The sequence below is a fragment of the Dromaius novaehollandiae genome, chromosome 21 (assembly GCF_036370855.1).
Source record: "Dromaius novaehollandiae isolate bDroNov1 chromosome 21, bDroNov1.hap1, whole genome shotgun sequence".
Taxonomy (NCBI): Eukaryota; Metazoa; Chordata; class Aves; order Casuariiformes; family Dromaiidae; genus Dromaius; species Dromaius novaehollandiae.
This window is the reverse complement of record NC_088118.1, coordinates 2,348,636-2,353,962: the sequence shown is the minus strand read 5'-3', so window position 1 is coordinate 2,353,962 and position 5,327 is coordinate 2,348,636.

Sequence of the window (5,327 nt, the reverse complement as noted above, 5' to 3'; positions counted from 1 at the left end):
TCCCTGTCCATCCTTTGAGTGGGATAGCATGTAGGCTGGGCTTCACTTTTTCTAACTTTATCTTGCAACTGTAAAGGCTAGAAACAGACTGGTTTAAACTCACTGCTGAGATGTAACATGGTCTGGGGGCTCCAGAAGCTGGAGATCAGGAACTCCAAACTGAGAGTCAGGGTGAACTTGAAATAACAATACTTGAAATAACAGCTCCAGTGTCCTTGTTGTCTGCTGTCATCTGCAATCCTACTTTATGGCAGGAATAGCATCACTGCAGGATTTCCAAGATTTATACAGTGTCTACCCTTTGCTTTTGAAAGGGAGCATGTTGTCAAAGTTGAAAAAGCTAGAAGTATTGAGAGGCTTACTCAGTAGCACTTTGTTAGAGCTGAAAGAAAAGCTCCTCTCTCTTCCAGCCACACAGGGTTTGATCAGAGCCACACATTAGGAAACAAGATGCTATTTGTGTCAGGATATCAGGCCGAAAGAAGGAGTTGGAGGTTCATGCTCGGCTATCACAAGCTACAAGGAAAGCAAAAGTGATCAGGTAATAATGGCGCTCACAGTTTTCTTTCTCTACAGTTGGGAAGGACGTGTTACCTGAAATGTTTGCCTGCACTTGCTGCATAGGGTCACCGTGTCATTGGAAAGACTGCTGCTTTGATGAAAACGGTGTCAGCAGTCCTATCCCAGGGAGGGGGGTTCAGAAATTTCAAGAATCCGTCCCTCTGTCCCACATGTGAGAAATTAACATCTAGGCAATGCTTTAGAGCTGTCCTGATCTTGAAGCCCTGTGTGGCACCCACAAGACTGCCAGGGCAAATCCCCACATATGTCTTGGTATACAAGCAGGGAAGAACTGCAGGCCCACCCATCCTCTCACTACAGTTCACTAGTCAGAGACTGTGGGAAGGAAGAAGTCTGTCTTCAGTGAGTCATGGTTCAGCAAGAAAGCACTCTGCAAGAGGTATGCCATGACCACATTTGTCGGAGTGGCTCTGCTTATGGGAATTGCAAGTTTGATGAGCCAAAGGGTAATGTGAAGTGTTGTTGTCCATTAGCCAGAACATAGACACATAAAAAACTTTTATTTTAGCACTAGAGGTGAATCTTAGGTTCTGATTTCATCTGCACACGGGTTTATCTCCATGTTTGGGAAGACTTAGCATCACTTCCATGTTCTACCAATGTTAGATTCTCCTGCTCTACCCAATGAAATCCAGCAGGATGAGGGAGCTTGCAGGGAAACCTCTGTTCAGGATTATTCACTGAAGAGAAAGACCTCAAAAACAGGCAGGAAATGCCTTTACTAGAGCTGATAAACAGGTTCCCAAAAGGTGCTTTTAGGCAGTATTTACTAAAGTATCACTAGCATTGCATGCCATGCAGCCACAACCCAGCAACAAAGCTATGGCAAAGCATTGGAGTAGCTATAAGAGATCCTGCTGGAGTCTTTCATGCTTTGCCTAAAACCACCTGTTCCTGTAGTAGTCTTGTTTCTGTATGAAATTATATATTAAAAAAAAAAGCAAACGAATTACCAGCGTGTGTGCTTGAGTACCACAAAGATTGATGAAGATCACTGTGATAAATTATAGATATACTAACTACAGAACCACTCTGCAGAGAGAAAGGATGCAGTGAAACTGTTGATGTCTTCAGTGGTGGGTGTCCTTCCTGCTATTCCCTGGCAAACAGCCATCCAACACTGAACAGCCCTTACAAGAAGATTCGCCAGGCTTTGTTACCCGTGGAGAGCAATCTGAACAAAGAAACCCCACACTCAGTTCAACTGAACTAAATTTTGTCTCTGAGACTGATGCCTCCTGTGACACATTGCCATAGCAACAAGAAGGACTGTGCTAGAAAAGGTGCCGACTGCTTTCTAACCTTCATCCTTGATGATGTTTAAACCACCACTTTTTTAGCAAAGCCAAAATTTGCTGTAAAAATAAGATGAGAGCGAGACAGGAAAAGAAAGGTTTGAATGGCGGGGGGGACCTATCATGCTCAAGCTACCAAGGCAAAGATATTTAGACAGGCAGCACTCGGCAGATATGAGGGCAGGATAACCCGTGCCTCGGACCCTGGCAGTCTGGTGGGGGTCTGGCAGACAGGCAGGTCGCCTGTCCCGTCAGCTGGCGTGCTCATTCGTATCCCTATCAATGCTAATAGGGAGGTCATTCCGCAGAGCTCACTCTTGTAGTTTCACTGGCTGGTCTGAAGCCGATGTGGTCAGTCAGAAGTACGGTCCAGAATTGCCCCCTAACAATGTGGAGGCTGCATATTTTCTTAAGCTGCACATTAAAAACATCTACAAATCATCATGACATCAAATCCTTATATTTGATGTGTCTCTTGGATGCTAATGCCAGCAATCTGCTGCAGTTAATTGCAAGTTTTACTTGCAGACTGTAAACGGTGAAAGCTCTCTATAAAAGACACCTCTGATGTAGGGCACCATGTAAATATTTATGTTATTTCCATGGAGGAATGCCTTGCAATCAGACAACCCACACAAAGGCAAATGAACTCATCAAAAGAAACCACACCTGAAATGTGAACATAAAAAGCCTCCCTTTTGAGAAAACCTATTGCCTAGGTGACGCTGGGCTGTTTTCCTCAGAGAGGAATCCCTTTCTAGTTTGCAGATGCTTCTAGATTATTAACAAGATGGGATACCTGGCCCATTCCATTTTGAATCTTAGGAATTTGATTTCCATGGAAGTACAGTGTGTTGTCATGCACAAACAAGAAGGAAGGCTGTATTTACTGATATTGCTGTTGCAAAGAAACCTGGGGATTTGGTCACAATCACCATGCACACTTAAACACAGAAATAGTCAGCTGTTGTCTGGCACAAACTTACTGCAAACCAAATATTTTGTCTGGAAGGTTGCAGTTTACAGTCTTTGTATCTAAACACTCATTAGCAGCAGAAAGGGAAAGTTTGTTTTTTGTTAGTTACGGTTCCTTTATTTTAGTTGTATTTTTTAACAACATCAAATATCCCCAGCACCAAAGCAACATTAAAACCTTGTAGAAAGTTCATTGCTGATATCAAGAAATACAATTACATTCATTTATCATGTAACCCCACATTTTAATAGATTTTTTATTATACATAATAGCAAACACAGTGGGCCATGGATATGGTCACATTTGGCCATTGAACTGTTTTTCTGAAAACACATTGTGCGTCTGTCTAATCATGAACCCAGAAAAAATCACTGTCAAAAACTACCATTGCCTGAAATAGCAGAAGACACATCCCAGCCTGAGCATTTTATTTTTCTCAGTTTTGATTTCTCTCTCAAAGAAAATAGATGTGGATTATGTTGGTCTGTCTTAAAAACTCCATATTTTCTACGGCACCTTTTGGCTTTGTACCAAGGCCCATCATTTTTGGAAAGGGTTGTGTCCATGTTTGCAGGCAGAATTTTAAAAAGTGTCCCTACCACATCACACAAGATCTCGTTCATCCATTTAGGTGCATAGAGGAGAAATCTTCCCTGTCAAAGTCTGGCCCAAGTACTCCTTGTGTGGTGCAATGACTAGTTACTAATTTTGTCAGAATCCATTCTGCATTTTTCCATGATGTTATGCATGTTAGAAGGGGCAAAGGTGACCTAGATGGAGTTAGAGCAGAAGGGCTTTTACATCAAGAAGGAAACAGGAAGGTAGACATCAGTCAGGAGAATCTGCTCTTCATACAAGCCAACTGCAAACGTTTTTGCTTAAGCAAGGTGCCCATTGACTTCACTTGGCTTGAAAGGACTAATTTTGTCTAAAGAAATTTAACATTACTTCAGGCAAAATTCTCATCCGCCATGCCAAATTTTCATCTGGGAGATGTTGAGAGAAAGAGTAAGTTGTTTTTTCTTTTTCTTGTCTTGTAAGACATTCTCCTAATCTGCCAGGATGTAGTATTCCCCAATCTCTAACCCCAATAATATATGGGTTTCAGCAGGACTTCAGCTGCTCCAGAACTGGGTGTGGAATTCAAGCCTGTACATGTGGTCAATACAATGCCCATGCTCCAAATAGCAAACTGGGATCGGAGCTACCTTACAGACCTGGGGCAGCTTCCTCGTTCCTGGGGGAAATCTGGCTGGAGGAACAATGAATTATATCTGTTTACTAAACTCAACTTCTAGCCCTGGATGTTCACCTAGAAAAGGAAAGCCAGCTTACTTTCAGACAGTGACTTTGCTCTGTTTCCTTGTTTGTTTTTGTCTGTGTCACAAAAACCCTCACAACACTAACAAACAGAGCCCATTCTGTGTTCGCCAGCTAGTACATTCACTAGACTGCAACGAGGGATCTTGCTTTCATTTTAAACTATCTGGCATGTGAAAAAAAGTTGCTACCCACCACTCACATCTTGACTTGCTAGCAAACATTGTTTCAAGCAGAAGCAAAAGAAGAAAAAATCTTGCACTATCCATCTCCAGCATGGGCCTGGAGTAGGAGGGGTGATGACAGCCAAGCAGCGTGCAGAAGAGTAAGACCTGCAAACATCACTGCAGCCTACAGAGATGCTGAAAAACAACCTGCGTCATCTCCTTTTCTGTGTGAAGGAATGCTCCCAAAACATTAGCCCAGGGTACACATTAACACGGCACTATAGCCTATGCATTAGGTATAGATATGGGCTGCCTGCCAAGCACAGACTTTCCCGGCGGGGGTTACTTGCTTGCAGTAGCAGAACTCGTCAGTACCAGCAATCAATATCCAGAGGGTCACTGGACTAACCAACAGCACTCGCTGTCCTGTCAACCCTTTGGCATTTGGTTTGGCAGAACTGCACTCCGGCAAAGCACAGCAAAGAGCCAGGGCTGTTTACCACTGGGGAGCTGCTGGGAGAGCTGGACAGCTGCAGCATAGAGAACCACGGCTGGTATCTGAGCTTAGGGTCCCTCACCAGGTTCTCTTTACAAAAGCTCTTGTTTGTTTTCACAGCAGGGAGTCACTCAGAGCAGCTTCCATCCCAGTCACTATTCCTAAGGCATTAATTAACTACTCCTCAACTAATCCTTTTTATCAGAAATCTCATGAAGTTAGTGATCATTCTTCTTTTAAAGGGAGGGCAGCACAAAGCCATTTTCTGTGTGTGACAACTAACAACAGTAACAACTGTTGCCTCACCCCTGGAATTGCCCAGCTTTTGGAGAAGTAGTTTTTGAGCAAACATAACCATAACTGAAATACTGTCTTCTAGTAAAGACCTATATACCTCAGGCTGGATGTTTAGAACCAGTGGCCACAGTAGCGAGCAAGAGAATTTGTGATCTAACTAGCTCAGCCAGGACTGTTTCAGCAAATCAGGACTG